The sequence below is a fragment of the Gopherus evgoodei genome, chromosome 8 (assembly GCF_007399415.2).
Source record: "Gopherus evgoodei ecotype Sinaloan lineage chromosome 8, rGopEvg1_v1.p, whole genome shotgun sequence".
Lineage (NCBI taxonomy): Eukaryota > Metazoa > Chordata > Testudines > Testudinidae > Gopherus > Gopherus evgoodei.
The window spans coordinates 4,079,455-4,098,656 of NC_044329.1; the positions used below are offsets into that span (position 1 = coordinate 4,079,455).

General features: G+C 45.1%; 1 protein-coding gene across 4 annotated transcripts in view; it reads right to left on the minus strand.

Annotated features, from left to right (window-relative positions):
* Nucleotides 1-16,545, minus strand: part of SGCD (sarcoglycan delta) — a 517,054-nt gene extending 500,509 nt beyond the window's left edge. For 3 of the 4 annotated variants that reach the window (XM_030572954.1, XM_030572948.1, XM_030572952.1), the window contains exon 1: nt 7,901-8,279. The gene's annotated coding sequence lies outside the window, so the exon portion shown is untranslated. Of the gene's footprint in view, nt 1-7,900; nt 8,280-16,512 lie in introns of those variants that run through there. The other variant, XM_030572951.1, reaches the window with a different exon arrangement.
* Between the last annotated feature and the right edge of the window lie 2,657 nt (nt 16,546-19,202).

Consider the following 19,202-nt stretch of genomic DNA (forward strand, 5'->3'; position numbering starts at 1 on the left):
GTCCGGCTTTAAAGGCAAACTCAGGCAGTTTCCCACCAGTACTTTTGATCGGCTCCTCTTGATACAGGGGAGGAGAGAAGGCAGGGAAAGGCTGCAGGTAAGCATAGGCATGCCTGGGCATGTTCTGAGCCACAGGTATGACTCATATGCTTAATTAGTTGGCCACTTCAGGTCTTGCATTTCTGGGCAGCGCCCCCCACACCGAGCCCGGGTCTGAACAAAAGGAGCCAAACAAAGAAGCAAGAAGCCCCTTCCCTAGGCAGAGCAATGGCTCCAGTTAGTCTGTACAAGCCATTCCTATGAATAGGGCTGTGACTTTAGTTAGCACAATGGCCGGGAGGGGTGGCCACACAGGACAAACAGAAAGGAGAGGGGAAAAAGGAATGCAGCAGGGGGACTGCTGTAAACAGACACTGTGAAGCAGGTGGGCATAGAGTTACCTTGCTTGGACCACCATGAGGGATCCCTACTACCTAGGCTGCCACCAGGAAAGGCCTTATCTTATCTAAGGCTTTATCTACCCAGTCGTTTTGCCCTGATTCCAGCTATCAGCAGCAGCCAATCACTAGGTTAGCTGCACTGGTGCAAACGGCAGCTTAACCTGTCTACAGTAAGTGTATGTGCCAGAACAACTACCCCAGCTGCTTGTCAATAGCAACCATAATCAAGGCAAATCCCCAGCCTACACAGGGCCACAGCAGTGTTAACAGTATAATTAAAAAAACGCTGCCGGTCATATTTTCAAAACAGTAACCACAATGCACTGTGTTGATGACGTGTCCTCCATAAATGAACTGGAAAAACAGCACATTGTAATTTCACATCCGAAAGTTTATTCTAGACTGACAATACCAGGTGCTAAGAACTCATCGCTGCTCCCATTTTCAGTACTGGTGTAAACACTTAGACTGCCCATTCTGACACACCCCATCGCCTCCAGGGGCAGAGAGAGAGCCACCAACATGAATGCAATGCATCAAGGATGCACATTTCAAAACCTTCACATTGTTAGCGGAACTAACATGGCTTATTGTTAGTGCTCAGTTGATGATCCACACCATAGTGCTCTGAGGTTGCACCAAAGGGAAGCATTAAATTGTACAAAATTTAGATACACTTCCACCGTCTCCAAGCTTCCTTGAAACAGCATAGCCCGGAGGAGATGTTTCTGAAAAGGCAGCTCAGTAATACAGAAGCAATCTTTTTCATCTTCTCATCAAATATTCTAAAAAGCCACCACATAACTCTGCTTTATAAATGTGCTGGAATTCCTGAGCTCTACGAGATCTCGCCGTGACAGATCTTGCAGTTGCATGCAATGTCTTTGGGGACCATACTGTATGCAATGTCTTTGGGGACCATACTGTATCGAATCTATGAATGGTTTACATAGGATTGTGTTCTACTCCATGGGGGAGGGTTACTACAGCCCCTGTAGGAATGGAAAAAACTGTGGGTGGTGATTAAGGTGAATCACTGAGACTAAACAACTTTAGAAAGGTACTGCCACCAGAATGATTCAGGTATACTGGTTCAAGCTGGGTTTTCCAGAGACTAGGAGAGTATGAAGTTGAACTGACTCATGGCCTGCTTTTGGATCCAGCAAACAGATAGGACCTTCTGCCCAAGGTTAGGCCCCAGCCATAGCCTGAAGGAGGGAATGATCTTGACTAACTAGTGCCCCATAAGACTGATGGGTGACCTCTGGTAAGGAACTTGTGTTGGAACTTTTATTGTTTTTATATATTTTATCAGTAATACTTTTGCCTTAAGAATAAATGTGCTTGCTCAGAAAGGGCTATGTGGTAACTTGTAACTGCTGGCAGTATACTGTTCGTAGCCCTTCGAGAAGAAGCAAAGGCACTGGCCTTTAGGCAGACTGGCTTGCAGGGGATATATCATAGTGTAAGGCATAGAGCTGTGTAGCCTTAAAACCCCTAGGTCAGAAGGGAGTGGGATAAGGGTCCCTACCCAGAAACAGGTGACAGCAGGGACCTGAGACCTGACTGGGAACTTCTGTAGTGGACCACAGAAGGGAGGATACAGGTGCAGTAACTCCAGCTGTGATACTTGCAACATGAGATTCACAAACATTGACATACATACAGGAAACTTGCAATGTTCATGCATGATTTGCTGAATAGACAGGATTATGTCAGAAACCAAGAGAGAAAAAGTCAAGACTGACACCAGAACTGTGATTTTGAGCCTGATCCAGTTTAGTCAATTGAATTATTTCAACTGATTACTACTAGGAGCTGGCCCAGGCCCACCAAGGTTTCATAGCTTAAGATCTGCCAGAGCTAGAAACAAAGGGCCAAATTCTTTGCTGGTGTAAATTGGTGCAGCCCCGTTGCATAGCGTTGCACCAGTTTATACTAGGCAGAAACTTTTGCTCAAATACTTCCTCCTATTTGGAAGCTGAGATCACACTGGTTCCTAAAACATCAAGCCATTATTAGTGCCTGGGATTTATCATCATGGTTTTTTGCATTAGTCCCAAATTGAGCATATCGCAAACTTTAGATCAGATTAATTTTAAATCCCCGATAAAGTGTCATATAGTTAAAATTTATAGTCTTGTCTAAAAAAGCCTGAAAAATATCAAACTTAAAATAGACTTTACTGCATACATAAACATTTACCATTAAATGTTCAAACAAGAGCAGACATTTTCAGAACCACCTATCCCATCAGAATCAGTGACAGGGAGACAGGTTATTAGCTGCATATAGTTTTGAAAACCTATGGGGTTAAATGCCAAAAGTTGCTGTGTATTCATTCTGAATACAAATATTCAACCCCTTTCAATTACCTTGTAAATCAAAGTTTGTCAAACAATGCCTCAAGTAATATGGTGTCAGAACCTTCTAATGAAGCATCAGAATAGCCTGTCAATTACTGTTTTGCCAATCACACATTTAAGCATTTCTTAGTGCTTAACTCGGGCCTACTTGGACTTCTTGCTCTTTCAGGTTCTATCTAGCTGCTGATGGTCCACAAAGCAAGAGGACTGAAACAGAAACGCACTTCCTCTTGCAGTCAAAGAAAAATTATTTCAGATGGTGGTGATAACACAAAAGCTTTTAGGCAAAGATAGTTCCCATTTCAAGTGCATCTATTGGATTTAAAGAAACCAGATGAAGGTGCCCGAACTTCCCACACATGAAATAAAGTACTCCTGGGGAAATTCTGCACCCCTGTGCATGCGTAGAATTCATGTCCCCACATATATTTCTTTGCTTCCCCGCAGAAAATGGCAAGGACGCAAAGGGAAGCCATGGGGAGGAAGGGGGAGCTGGGGACGCCCATGGGTGTTGTTTGCAGAGAGCACTGCCCCCGAAGCAGAGGCAAGGCATAGGGACCACACAGGATCACATACCACTGCCTCCTTTCCCCTGCCCCTGACATTTCTGTGAGCACAGAGCTGCACAGCTGAAGGAGGATGCTGCTCAATTCGCTGAGTCTGCAGCTGGACACCGCCTCCTGGGTCCTAGCGCCAGATGCCCTACCCTCCTGTGTGCTGAGAATCATCCTGTTTTCTGTACAACAGTGAATGCCCGTGGTGGGGCAGGGCAAGAGGAGGCAGAGGAAATGGGGAAAGGGCAGGGTGGAAGATGCAGTGGGAGGGGGATATAGGAGCGAGGGACAATGGGGAAAAGATGGAGCAGTGGGGAAGGGGATGGGATGGGAAAGAGAAGGGGATTGGGGAATTGGGAGCCTGGCATGTGGCATCCACATGGAAGCAGCAGCTGGGTCTTCCCCATTAAGCAGGCCCATTGAACCCCCACCATGACAAGCCCCACTCCAATTAGCCCCTGGAACTCAGACCCCCACCAAGCTGCAACCAGCTACATCTGAACCCTCAGGCCAAACTCCATACACCTAGATCCCCCTGCTGAGTCCCAACCACCTTCACCTGGACCCCCCCTGCAGAGGTCAATGGCCCCTGCACCTGGAATTCCCCAACAAGCCCCTGTATTTATTGACAAAATTTTAAAATATTGCACACAGAATTTTAATTTCTTTGGCACAGAATTCCCTCAGGAGTAATAAAGGCAGAAGAAGATGGCTTGGAAAGTAATCTTCCCCTAAAAAGCTTCAATGCCAGATATGTGCCCCAGAGGTTTTATCAATGCACATCAGTCTCTAATATACTTCTTCCAAAATCATCAGAACAGTTCAGTGAAATATCAGTTCCTTCTCAGATTAGCTCAGCATAGAGTTACCATTTACTAGTAGCAAAGTAGCAAAAGAATGCATTACGATTTCAAAGATGACAAGAAAGACAACAACAACATAACTGTATAAAGCATATAACAATCTTTCAGTTAAGGAAGTTTTATACTGATTTTTAAGGGCAATTAGACTAGTTTTTATTTAGTTATAATTGGGTTTTGTTGATGCACAGAGAACATTTGGAGATGTATTAGCTCACAAGAAAGAGAGGACAAGGTCCCATCACATACCATAGATATATAAAGGCATCTCCATATGCAGAACCTTCCTCTTTTTGAGGGTCAGGCACAACCCATCTGCACACAATATGCTCTTTATCTCTCTCCATCAAGTACCTTTTAAAACGCATGTGCACTGTCTTAAGGTACATCATGGTCACTCCAGCACTATAGGTCTGTTATAAGGAAAGCAAACATCATATAACTAAACATCTGAACTGGAGACACTGGTTCCCTGAAGTTTGTAGGATTTCTTTCTTGCTCTATTCTGAGGTATTGAGATTTTCTAAATCACTCAGGGAACTTACACACTTGCATCCCTGTAGCAGAGCAGACTCACTCCTCCCTCCCCAGGAGCCCCACAAAAGGCTGGGAGACCATCTTCTAGCCCAACAGCTCCTACAATTTGTTTACAGTGTTCTTTTCCACTGCCTTTACACGCTATGTAGCCTCACCCCACAAGTAACATAGAGCCCTCAGCTCCTAAGGCAAGAAAGGGAGCACTCTGGCTCTAAGAGCCAACTTCCCTCTCAATCCTTTGCACCATTTGGGCTAATGAGTTAATTAGCCTTTTAACTCTCTCCAGCCCATCCCAATCTATCAACTGGGCACAATTCTCAGAGTTAGGTGTGCTGCAGGGCAACCATCTGCAGTTGCAGTGATCAGATTACTGGTTCAGATGCAGTTCTTCACCACTGTCACACTCCCCTTGAAAGTCAGGGAACCTTTTTATCAGCTCTATACGTGGTTTCTAACACTGAGTGTTCATTGGCAAAGCAAGAAAATTGTCATGGTAACTTTTTTCCCCCAAAAAACATTTTTTTTTGCAAAGAAAGTCTATGCAGATAACAGAGAAATTAACAACAGTTGCAATGGAATACATTGATACTATGCAATCCGTGATTCTTAAGACCGAACAGCAAAAGTTACCAGAAGCTACAAATAGCAAGTGTGAATAAAAAGTCAAACTCTTCTTCATATTCCACTGTGAGAATTTTTAAGAACTTAAGACAAATCCCACTTCCCAATAGCAAACAGAATATTGTAACATCTGTATCTGCTCTAATTAAAGAGTTTAGAAATGAAGCTGTTTTTATAATGTATTTCTGACAGAGGAGTCTCCTTTACTACATCCAATCTTGATTGTACGGAGCCAAAATGACACCTCTTCTCTCCTCAAGTCAACATCATTTTGCTTCTACAAACACTCAAAATAAAAGCTCTTTCTAAGCAAGGCGAGTAGAAATATGGGACCAGATATTCATTTGGTGTAAAGCAGGGTAGCTCCATTGAAGTTAATGGAGCAATACCAGTTTACACCAACTGACTATATAGGGTCCTTTACAGAACATGCTCCTGTAGTGCAGGTCATGTGAGCAGATTTCTATGCTGACCTGTATGATATCACAGAACAAGCATGCCTGCTAGCATGCGTATCTAGTTCAGAGAGCTATTTGTGGCTGACCTATGCTGCCCAAATATGGCTCAGAATTGCTCATTTTTCTTTTCAATAAGAAACCACGTAGGTGCTGATTTAGTGCTTCATTTATCAACCTTGCCCAACACTAAGCAATTAATTTTGATTTAATCTGGACAATTGAATTTGAACCCTCTCTCTGACCCCCCCAAAAATCTGATATACCATCATGTGAATGGGTGTGTTTTCAACAGCTGACTTAATAGAAGACAACTGACTCAAGGGAGTTAGTGGCTGCATAACCACATGATTACAGTATTGGAGCTTTTTTACCTTTTAGATCTTGAATTTACAAATGAAATTAAAATAAAGGCACATCAATAGTCATTCTTACTGCTACAGATTCAAGAGTATCTGCTAGAACAGCAGTTGCACTTTCAGAGAAGTCACCAAAAAATTAAGTGTCATATCAATGCAACCAACAAGATCCTGAAATTCTGTGGTTCATGATTCAAAGTCCATTATTCTCCCTAGATCTATTGGATACATTTTTGCAATATGAGGGAAAAAAACACACATTACATTTATAAGACACTAATCTGCAATCTTCTATTGTTTCATCTAAATGGCGTCTCAGCAGCTTTGAAGTTCATGTGATCCTTGCAAAAACAATTGAAGTGATTCAACCCGGAGTTTGCTGTTTCGCGTTACACCATCAGGACAATGACATCTGGACAGCACACAGCCTAGAATAAGTCAATTGGAAGGGAAAGCATATCTCTCCTTGTCCATTCAAGATACTACATAAAAGCAGTGACAGGTGTCAGTCAGGAACCCTTTCCCCGGCACTCCCAACTGAGGAATACAGAATGATCAGTTGCCAACACACCACCTGTTGGTCACTGCCAAGCCAACCAGAACCATTGCTTCACCCCTCCAAAAGCTGTGCAGTGACTGGAATAACCAGAGCCATGCGTCCCTTGCTGTACAAGAGTTTTCCCATTGGCAGTGACTTCAGCCCCACCCCTTACTCATTTCATCTGCTGCTCCTCCACTGCCAACTTTCTCTGACTGACACTCACACACACTTTTAATATTCAGCCGGCACGACCTGCCTCTAATGAGTGCCATTCTGCAGTCTACTTCTCTCCTGCACCGTTTCCACTGATCACTAGCAAAGTACACCTCATGCTCCAGTGTCTCCAACCTTTCCAGACTACCTTCCCCCTTTCAGGAGTCTGATTTGTCTTGCACACCCCCAAGATTCACCTCATTTAAAAAATGATTTGCTTACAAAATCAGACCTAAAAATACACAAGTGTCACAGTCACACTAGTACCCAACAATTGCTGACTTTTTCATCTTTACCACATAATTATAAAATGAATCAATATTTGTATTTACATTTCAGGATATAGCATATAGATCAGGATAAACAAGTCATTTGTCTAGGAAATGTTAGTCTGTCCTGACGCCGCTGGTGCTTTTTATGTAGCCTGTTGTAAAACCAGGCAGGCACCTAGATGAGTGGATGTCCCTGCTGGAAGGTCTCTGGGGGTACGTGTACCCCTGCTCGAGCCCTGGTATGGCACAGACCCACCTGGGCTACTCCGAAGGGCTTGCCAAGGGAAGCCTGCGATGCAGGGTGCCTGGCAATGCAGCCCAGGGCTGCCACCCCAGGACAGCCAGGCTGGGATTTGCTGGGGGTAGAGGGGGGCAGCCCACTTTGTTCTGTCGGGAGGCGGCTCTGATGCCGAGCCCACCCTCGCACAGCGCCTTGCCCACTAGCCTCCCTCCCAGCAGCACCCCCGGGCGCGGAGCCTCCCCCCCGGGAGCTGCAGCAGCTGCCCGCGGACGCCCGGGAGGGAGGCTGCAAAGATAACACCGGGCGGGCGAAAACTTCCCAAAGTGCCCGAGCACCGCGGCGGGCTGGGGGCGGCGGCGGCAGGGAAGGGAAGCGGGGAGGCGCCCAGCCAGCCAGCGGGCTCTTGCCCGGGGGTCCCAGGGTGCTCGGCGCGGTACTCACCCCGGGGACCGGCCCCGCTCGGCGGGCAGCCCAGACTCACGAGCTCCGGCCGGCGACCGCAGCTAAGTCCATGGGGCCGGAGAGAGAGAGGCGTAGCCAGCCCCGTTCGGAGATCATGCCTGGGGCAGCATGGGGGGGGGGGGGGGGGGCTCCGCCTGGTGCCCCGGCCGCGAGCAGGGGCAGGTGCCTATAGCCCGAGCATCCTTCCCGGAGCGTCCATGCAGCCGGCGCCTACATGCATTCAGGCGGGGGGGAGCGGGGCTTTGCCTTGCAGGCGCGCCCGCTCTGGGGTGCACGCATGGGGTGGGGGGCCCCCCTCTCGCTGCCGGGGGCGCTGGCTCCCGGTGCTGCCTTGCCGGGCTCCCGGCACACACTGGGAGGGCAGGCGCTAGGCTGGCTGCAAACAGCAGCAGCGCCCACGTGCCGGCTCCTGCTGCGCGCGTGTGTGTGTGTGTGTGCGCCCGCGCGAGACAGCTGGGTGGGGGGGGCGCCAGGATTTCCCCCCTGCAGCTCCAGGAATCCTGGATTGCAAAGATCTTTGCAAATCTTGCAAGCTGAGGGGAGGGTGGAGCCGCTGGCGCCGCTTCACCCTGCAGAAGCGAGTAGCTGCTGCCGCTGCCTGGCTGGCTGTAGGGAAAGGGGCTCCGTGCATTCCCCAGCCCCCACCCATCCGCCTCACACCCGCACCCAAGGGTGGCGGGAGGGACCAGCCTTCCGCGGAGGCGACTTGGGCTCCCTGACTCAGTTGCTTGTTCTGTTCAAATCTCGCCCTGGGAGGTGCATTTAAATCAAAGAGGCTCTGGCTGGAAATCAGGCTGCCAGTTTCAGGAAAGAGACTGTAAAAGGTGGGGTGGGGGCTGGTTCTCCCTTGCGAATCGAGAACATGGTCTAGTGTGAACACCCCTGCTAGGAACCCCCTGGGGTTTCCCTATGGATCAAGCCTCAACTGTCCCTCCTAGGCAGAGAGGGAGGTCACAAGAAGAATTAAACTCTAGAGGCTGGGGCCCTGCACTGAGGTTTTGGAGACTTGTTCTCAGCTGAGCCAGAGACTTCCTGTGTGATGCTGGGAAATTTACTTAATCTATCCTGTTCCTCTGCCCCCTTCCTGTAAAATGGGGGTCATATTTGCCGGAAGTGTTGGGGAGATAAAATCCATTAGCAGTTAAGAGGCACTCAATCTCAGCTACTATACCGCTAGCCATGTAAGTAGGGGGATAAATAGCAAAGCTGACAACATTGGCCTTTAAATTTTAATGGTGGGGGGGACGTAGGTGGAAACCCTGATTTCCACCTAAAGAAAAGTCAGCAATTTTCCACTAGATGCAAACATCTTGTTTTCTACTAGCTCAAAGTTGGTGCATTTCCTAAGGCAATAGAAAGTGTGTATTACTTTAGCTCCAAACATCTAAATAGTGCAAAACACACCAAAGAATTATTTTATTTGCCAAGAGATTTTAATCTTATATCCACTGTCAAAGTGTAAACTCTCCTCAGAGAAACATGAACTCTAAAACCTGGGTCCCAGTACAACCCAGGAGTCCTCATTCCAGTCAAATCAGTGAAAGCTGAGGCTCCTGCAGGACTGTGGGATAAGTACCACACCTGAAGCCACTTCAATGTTATTACACAGGGAAAATGTAAGAAACAAAATGCTCAGCTGAAGACATGACACTTTTTAGATCATCTTTCTACTTTCTACTTTCCCTCCCTGCCAAGAGAGGAAGTTTTGCTTCACTTCTCCATTTGATCCAGCAAACAGCTGCCACTATACCTAGGAGGCAGAGACATCCATTTGGGGCATAGAAATTGCACCTTACAAATGTTGATCAGGAATTCTTAGGGGAGCTTTGTTTTTTATTTTCATTCAAATGCTGCCCTCCCTCTCACAAAATGGAGACCAAAGGATGAAGGGAAATTAAAGGGGGAAATCTACCCGATTAATACAAGTCCTGCTCTTTTCCTACAACAGCTGTTAGAATCTGATCCAACTCCCCTTAAAGTCAATAGGAGTCTTTCCTTCGATTTCAGTGGGAATTGTTTAGGAGCCTTGTGACATTTTATGGACCACTCTGATCAGTAAAGGGTCCTGTTGGCCCCTGCCCTATAACTTTTTGTCACAGGCCTTATTGCCCCTCACCCTAGTTGAGTAATGCCTCTAATCCACTACATAGTGAGCCCAACTCCTTCGTTCCTTGTACACCCAACATTCCTGTTGGCATCAATGAATGCTCTGATTTTGCAAGAAATGTAGGCTAAGGTCCTTTACCATTAATTCAGGCATGAATCCCCTGTTCTACTCCTCGTTCTATGTTAACCAGAAGTTTGCTCAGCTTCAGGGTAGTGTCACATACAGATTTGCCATGCAGAAATGTCTGGAGAATTGTGATATTTGCATAAATATTTGCTGGTTCCTCCCTCCCCTACGAGAGGTCCAAGGAGCATTTCTGCACAGCACTAACGGACCAATATTTCTGGTGGTATACTTGCACTAACCTCCATGCAGTTATGCCAGCAAAGAATTTAAATCCTAGAGTTTTTGGATTTCCATCTTAGTTGCATTTGAGTTCTTCTCTCCTAGAAACTCATAACAAGTTGTCTCTGCCTCTGGCTGATCATGCCACTAAACTCTGTATTTAGCAGGTTGGTTTGTTTAGGGGTTTTTTTTTGTTTTTTTTTTAATTTATTCAAATTAGTTATCCAGAAATGCAATTGCTGCATGGAATAAGAGCAAATAAATGTCAATCCTGAGTGATGAAAAATCCTGACCCTCTGCACATGTTTAGTTAAAAAACTGTCTTAAATGTCACCAATTTTTCCCAGTGAGAAATAAAGGAGGAAATGAATGATTACAACAGGCAAGCTAAAATAAAAATGACAGGCATTTCCCAAATCCAGCAATCTCGTCCCCTGAATGTAATACTAATCCAGTGGAGCTGTGGGACTTAACCTCCATCCCAAAAGTTCTGCGAGCCCCAGTCACATTTTAACTGTGCCACATAAGCACACAGATGCCATGCAGCCCTTACAGTTCTGGATCAATGACAGCAGTGGGTGATACCAACCCCAGGTGAGTCAATGTCCTGCTTAACACAATCTGTTGTTCTGTGATTGCCTAGAAAGATATATTAGGATGTTAAATTGTCCTGCATTTTGCTGCTGCTAAGCTACCAGCTGACCACGGACAAGCTTTGGTGCAGAAGCAGAGGAAACATAGGGGCAGGCTTTCCAAACTTACCAAGAGATGCTACCTTTGCTGCTAAGAGATAACCTCCCTCTTTCCCCAGCCTTTGGAAGTGGACATTTGAGGAAAACTTCCCAATAGCTATTTCAGTATTGCCAAACCCAAATAATAGAGATCATGACTTAGGACCACAAAAAAAGAGTGTGCCCGGAGAGCACTCTCCCATTGACAATTACTTTACCTCCATGAGAGGCAGAAGCTGCGTTGGTGAGGGCACTTCCCCCGTTGACATAGCGCCAGTGTAGCCAGTGCTTAGGTCAATGTAATTTATGTCACTTAGCGGATGTCTTTTTTACACCCCATGCAACATAAGTTACATTGCCTAAAGCAGTAGTGTAGACCAGCTCTGTGAAGCAGATGTCCAGCTTAAATTAGAGTAACCCAGTAAATTACTGTACCCCATAAAGGTACACTACTTAAAGAAGAAAATGTGGGGAGTCCTTCCTGCCTTCTTCACTGTGTATGGATTTGATTCCAGTGTCCTTACTGTGAGTTGTCATGACCAGCAAACCAAGTCAGAAAATTCATCTCCATTTCAAACTTCTGCCTCCACTTCAGTGGTGCCATTCTAGGCCCTTACGCCCCGCACACTACGGTCAAGAACATAATTCTCCTCATCTTTTTTCATGCCATCTTGGACCTATATTGCTTGCTTTAAATGGTTATTCAGACATCTCAGAGATAGTATTGATCTATGCGCTCAAGTGGAATTGATTATTCAGCATGCCACCATTAAAATATCCACTCATTACTTAAGCCTTGCTTCCACATACTGGAATGCTCTTTTGTCAACAGCTTGTAGTCAGAAATTGCAAGATTAAATCTGTGCTAAACAGGAACAGGTCAGGCCACATGGAAGTGCTTTGAATTAGATTTTGGGATCTAGCACAAAGCTGCAAGGGTGCGTATCTGACTGTGTTTGTAGCAATTTGCTTCCACAAAGAGGGAAAAAAATTAAATTGTCTTCTGCCATTTCCTGCTTGCTCAGCAGAGAAAGATACATGTACATCAGCTGGAGCCAGTTGAATTAAGCAATGTGGTTTATTGGGGAAGAAAGCGACTATTACACACAAGGGCAGCTCTAGGGATTTTGCCGCCCCATGCACGGCAGGCAGGCTGCGGGAGGTCCTCCGAAGCCGCGGGACCAGTGGACCCTCCGCAGGCACGCCTGCGGGAGGTCCACTGAAGCCATGGGACCAGCGAACCCTCCGTAGGTAAGCCGCCGAAGGCAGCCTGCCTGCCGCCCTTGCGGCGCCAGCAGAGCGCCCCCCGCAGCTTGCTGCCCCAAGCACGCCCTTGGTGTGCTGGGGCCTGGAGCCGCCCCTGATTACACAGCAAAATGTAGATTGGCAACCATAGCAGAAGCTCTACATTGCCAGCTGAGATTTCCCTTTGTTTTACATCAACCCCTGACACCTAACAAGGCAGCGCTAAGCTTGTTATGCTCTTTTGGACTTCGAAGGATACAGTCCCTTTCTTTTTCATACCTACTAATGCGATGTTTAAGATCAGATGTAGAGGAGAGCATATAGATTTCAATTTTCACAGAGCTTGTGTAACAGAATACGGCCCTGTATTTACACACTACTGAAATAATCTTTGTACAAAGTATGCCTTGAAAATCCATAATTTGCTGGTCAGCATTGTCCTGATAAAATATCTGTGGCAACATTGTATGTACAAATTTCCCAGTATGATGCTATTCACACATGTTCTACCGCCCTGTCCATGCAGAAGTCAGGTCTGACCTAGGCAAAGCAAGGACTGTGTGCTTGCCTTAATTTGCATTTAAGCAGTAAAAAGAGTCATCGAGCAGGGAGAGAAAACAAAGGAAGTTCAAACAGGTGGAAAAAAAACAGCTGGAACATCCTTCCACATAGGCTCTTTGTCTCATGGGTCTCAGCTGGAAATGTTTTTCAAGATAGGGAACTGAAGCTATAAAAAGGAGGGACAAACAATGCAGGGCACCCTACCCCTCTGTCCTTCTCATTCTCTGCAACTGAGAGGACAAGAGGAAAGAACTGTTAGACTCCAGGGGAGGGGTCCTGACCTGGAGAGTTTGGTCAGTAATTTGCTGGAGCATGTGGTGAGAAAGCTTGTTTTGCAGCTAAATTAGTTTTTTTAAGTAGATACTAGTGAGCATTTTATCTTTATTTTTTGTGTAACCATGTCTGTCTCTTATGGATCATTACTTATACTCACTTAAACTCTCTCTTTGTAGTTAACAAACTTGTTTTACTGTGTTATTGGATCCTGGGGTGTTTTAAGTTGAAGTGTCTGGGTAATTATTTAAGGTAATAAGCTGTCATATTATTCCCTTAAAGGAATCATGGATTTAATAGATTTGTAATATCGAGGAGTGGGCTGGGCAGTACAAGACATACATTTCTGGGGGAAGATCCAGGACATGGAGTGTGTTGGGGTCACCCTGCAGAATAACCGAGGCTGGTGAGAATAAGGGTGTAGCTGGCAGGCCGCAATTACACACAGACTTTCAGTGTGTGACCGACATGCTGGAAAGCTGTTTGTGAGCGACCCAGCTAGGAGGTTGTAGGCAGGTGTGCAGGGCAGGATTGTACCCAGGTAGGTCACTGCTTTGTATTTTGAATTCTACCACTCTAAACTTTAGACTCAATATGAAAAATATTTCTATAGCCACACTGGGCTAATTCCTATCCCCCCTTGTTCCAGGGTGTAATCCCACTGAAGTCAAAAAATGGGACTATTTATGGGCAAAAAATGAGCAGGATTTGGTCCATTATGGATGACCCTAGAATTTAGCTTCTGTTTAAAGAATTATCCATTCATTTTGTCACTGGTAAGGACTCATTTCCAATAAGAATGTCAAAAATCACATTTTTCATCTTGAATCTCCGCTTCTCATGCAATTTCATCTACCTTTTCCCTTGCTTTCAAGGGCTAGATAATCTTTAGGCTTTGCAGTCAGTAATTTTGTATTGAGAGTACCTAGAGCAGACGTTCTCAAACTGTGGTCCATGGACGAGCTCCATCCAAGTGGTCTGTGGGTAGTTCCCTCTAAGGTGAGTGCCTGGACAGCCGCACACAAGACAATGATGGGCCACCCACCTAATTAGTGGAGCCAGGCAGAAGTGGCTCCAGTAATTAGGTGCCTGTACCCTGGAGAAGATGCACATGTAAGGTAAGGTTGTAGCCTGGGAGGGAGGAATAGGAGGTAGCTGGGAGGGGGCAGTGGGGTGAGAAGAGGAGGTGGGGGAATTTGAGAGGTGCAGGGCTGCAGTGGCCAGAGAAAGAGGCGACTTTCCCCAGTTCCAGGGCTGCAGCTGCCAGGGAGAGATGGCCCTCCTTCCCAGCCTCAGCTCTGTGGCTGCTGTGGTGGGGGAGAGAGGATACATCCATCACATTAGAAAGGTAAGACTACTGATATTAAAATATGAGTTGTGTGCTTTTATTTGTAGAACAAAAAGCTATTACTTTTTTTATATAGCGCTTTTATCCAAAGTGCTTTACAATAGTTAGCTAATAGTACAAGCAACATTTGGAAAGATCAAGTGGTCCGCTGAGACCCTCAGCAATTTTCAAGGGGTCCATGGAAAAAAAGAGTTTGAGAACCACTGGCCTAGAGGTCCCAACCAAGATCAGGGCCCTGTTGTGCTGTGCACAGGTACATTCAGTAAAAGACAGCCTCTGCCCCAAAGAGCTTTCAATCTAACCAGGAAGACTAGACCACAAAGGACTATTGTCCCCATTTTACAGACAGGGAATAGAGGCACAGAGAAATAAAGTGACTTGCCCAAAGTTATAGAAGGAGTTGTGGCAGAACTAGGAACTCAACCCAGATCTCTTGAATCCTAGCTCTGTACCATAAGTAACCACAAGACCTTCCTTTATACAAAACCACTGTTGCTTGATGAGAAACAGGTGGTATATGATAGCACATCCTAGGAACAGCCAAGGAAGGCTGTGTGACTCAGTCATGTTTCCTCCCCAGTCCCCTTTTCCTTTGGGGCACAGTAAGTTATTGCAACCCTTGAAAGGGTGCAGCTTATTTCCCTGCTCCAGCCAGCAAGTGGGTGGAGTGTGGCCGGAGTGTGGCCAAGGCTCCACCCACTCTCTACTCCGCTCTGCTCCTCCCCATCCATTTGTTCACAGGAGGATGTATCCAAAGATCAGGAGCCGCACTATGCACCAGATCTGATCCAAGTACACCAGGCAAGGGGGAAATACGAGGTGCCTTATTTCCCTGCTCAACCAAGTAAAAAAAAAAAATGCACAATTTAACCCTATATTAGTTGGATTTCAGTCCTAGTCCCATTACGCCAATGACAGCTTTGCCATCAACGTCAATATGAAGAGAAACTGCCTTTTTCTGTGTCTCAGAGCAAGGGTACTGCGCCACAAATCCCTGTCATTCTTTTCGTTTCCATGGTTAGCTGTTTCTCTTTGTCTTCCTTTCTGCTAGAATTCACTGTTCTTATAGTTTTTTTGCTGGGAAAAGCATGTGCATGAGCCACCCATGTGCGCACACACACAGTACCCAGCTTCCTTTTTATAACTGCATTCTTTCCATTCTTTGTCTGTCTATAGTTATTAATACATTGAGATTGGCTTTTACAAAGAAGATTGAATGTTCGCCTTTCTCTGCTTCTCCACACGACACACATACTGTTTCCTGAAATGTACAAGTCATAGAGTGTAAGGAACCACCAGCTCATCTACGCTGACCTATATGTCACAGGCCACCAACAGCAGCTGCATACTAAACCCAACCAACAAGTATTACAACCCACAAAAGACTGAACTGTTATGTGCCACAGGGAGAGAGAGGGGCACTGATGCCTGATGCCCCCACAATGCCAGGGAGATTATTAAGTGAGATATAGCCAGATAATCCTGGCAAGTGACCTGCACCCTGTGCTGCAGAGAAAGGTGAAAAAAAACAAAAAGGTCACAAGTCTCAGACATACAAAGAATTCAGATCTTTTGATAGTCCACTATTATAAGTTTCCAGAAACTTTGTTTGCTGGCCCCTGTGTCGTGAGGGTGCAAGTGCAAGAGATTTATCTATTGTGCACAGCAAATTTGCATACTGTGGCTGCTTGTGTATTTTTCAAATGCTCGCTGAAACAAAGCAAAACTGGGGCCTATTTCTAACCGAGGCACATGTTCCTCTGTTGTCTCTGTTTCAGCAGCAATTGCCCCTGAATTACACTGATTTCCATTAACTGATCATTCCACAAGCTGGTTTCATGGAGACAAACAAACAGAGAACTACTGTTTATAATTCCAAACCTACAGGCCTGTTCCAGTTAACATTTGCCCACCAGTTGCCAAGGCAAACTTCACATATTTTAAAAAAAATCAGATTAAAAAGATCATCTCTATTCCTTACCTTTAGAAGCAGACTTCCTCTACAACACCCAACTACTTTTACTTTGCTGGAAGTCAGCAAAATATTTTTAGCTTGCCTCTGGGATGCCATATATGGGGAGCAGCCCCCTCCCTACTATTACTAAGCTGCCTAACACCTGCTGTTAGTGAGTCATGTTTTATGTGCTGCAAGAAGTGTGTATATATAGGTCCAAAGAGTGGTTTAAAAAAAACAGAATGGCAACTGCTTATTTTACTCCACTTCCTCCATACTGTTTAGATCTTCCTCTAATGTAACAATTTTCTAATAAAAAGTGAATCAGATCTATGCAAAAAATGAAAAAAGCCTGATTATATGTAAACAAACATACACAATAAAAAGACATATTCCCCTCAAAGCCTTACTCCAAGTACTTAAGCAGAAGAAATTTAGCAGTTGCACTTGATACTGATGGGCTGGGTTCCCTGGTGCATAAAAGGAATATTCACTATTTGCAGATTATAGGGATCACTAATGTAATGAAAAAGGCGGTGTTAGTGGGAAGGCTCTTATCTATACACCACACAAAGCTATGAATTTCAGAGTTAAGGATTCTGTTCCCAACTTTGACTACAGTTCACAGTAGATACAGTAGCATCTCACATTCAGGGCCAACCTTAGGGCCATGCAATACATTTGCGTGCTTGGATCCCTGAACTTTGAGTCTGGCCCATCACTGAATAGACCTGGCTCCACTCCTGAGTGGAAAAATCCTACAGAATTCAACAGAAAATGTGAACCTTTCTGTAGGCTTTTCAACCCATCCTAGAGATGCTAAAAGAGAATCCTGTCTCTAGAATTCTATAGGATGGTTCAAAAACACCTATAGAAGGATATGCATTTCCCATTACATTCCGTAAATTTTTCAGAGATATTTCTATAGAACCCTTTTCATCCCTACAAGACTATTCCCTAAAGAACTATCCCTCCGCAGCTGTGGAACTAAAGGAGAGAGGAAGAAACTCTTTGTCAGTCCAGATCCTTCCTAATTCCCCATCAATGAGTGGCAGGGCTGGACAAGGGGGTATCTCCTAGCCAGATTTGCCCCTCACTGCAGCATTCCTGCATAAGATCACATACATGTAATTATTTAAAGGTATAAAGATGCTTAAAAGGGTGCCGCTCCTCCTCCATATACTCTAGTCAACCTTGACATAACTTAGATTGGATGTTTTTTCTCAAGAGTGGATGTTTTTCTAGCAAGATCTGCTCTAGGAATTATTTTGGAGAAGTTCTCTGGTCCGTGTTACATAGGAGGTCAGACTAGATGGTCACAATGGTCCCTTCTGGCCTTGGAATCTATTAATCTAGAAACACATCTCAAGGGCAGTTTAAAATAACCCACCACAAATCCCCCTTCCCATCCCAAAAGGACATTCCCCTCATTTTGAACGCATGGGACAAAAGAAGAACCTCACCATGTGCCCTGAAGGTCATCAGATTTGGGCTATTATGGACCAAGGAGGGACAAGAACTCCACAGCAGTGAGGCCTTGCCAGCAGCCTGCTCTCATTTATGCCCACAAGGTTTCAGTTTAAGTTGGTCCCATTTGTGGCCTGGTCCCAGCTGTGGCCTATTACCACAAGAGGTGGCATCTCAGGCAGAGAGGTCCTATACAATTTTGGGTTCAAATGATAAGATTGTACCTGGGTAAGCTACCCATACAGCGTGACATTCCAATGACTGGGCTATAGAGAGCTTTATGAATCAGCTACAACCTTTGAGCTAACAGAGCTGGTTCTTTTCAGCTCAAACAGTAGAGGCTCATGCTTTTAGATTCAGAGGTCTAGGGTTCAGTCACCACCCAGGAGCATCTCCTTACTCCTGGATTGATCTCAAACTCCAGTAATACCCAGGCACAACGGGGTGAGTTACGAATACAGTGCAAGGGTCAATTCAGCATTTCTATGCTTCCTTTCAGACCCTAAGCATTCCGTTACCATTAGCTAACATGACAGCTCTCTGCTAAAAAAAAAAAGAAAAAGAAAAGAATCCCTTGAATCCCAATTAACACAGAATTGTTTGCCTTAATTCTAGATGGATTTAATATATGGAGCATATATTTCCAAAGAATGTTTTGTATTTACAGCATGTCTGTCTAGTTATACTGTCGCAATATAATTGTTTTCCTGCTGAGAATTATAGCAGTGAAGTTACTCTGGGTACCATTACAGCTAAATTATAGTCTTGCATTGGAATTTAAGGGCTCCCCTGCACAGTTTCCTCCTCCCCCATTTAAACACAAAGGACTTGGAGTGCATTTTTACTGCCACCCATAATTGCTATGATTGAGTTCCTGTAATGCCATTGCTAGATGTGTGACATTTGAATGTTTTTGTGGGTAAATTGCCAGAAATGGGCAGGAGTTGATAGGAATTCTGACTTCTAGTTAGATGGTAAGTGGAAAATAATGACTATAACAACACATACTTGATAAAAACCTGTAAAGGGAGTGCTAGTGGAAGACAAGTTTGAGAGGATGTGTAAAGTAAGATTTATCTTGAGCAGTGCTATGCAGTGAATTTAGAGCACATGAAGGTAACAGAGAGAGACTGGAGATGTAGCAGGCAGATTTTTGAGAAGGAAAATCATAGAATTAGGGCCAAACAGTGAATTCTGTGAGAAAAGCCATCACATTCAGAACCATTAGTGAATGCATAATGGGTGAAATC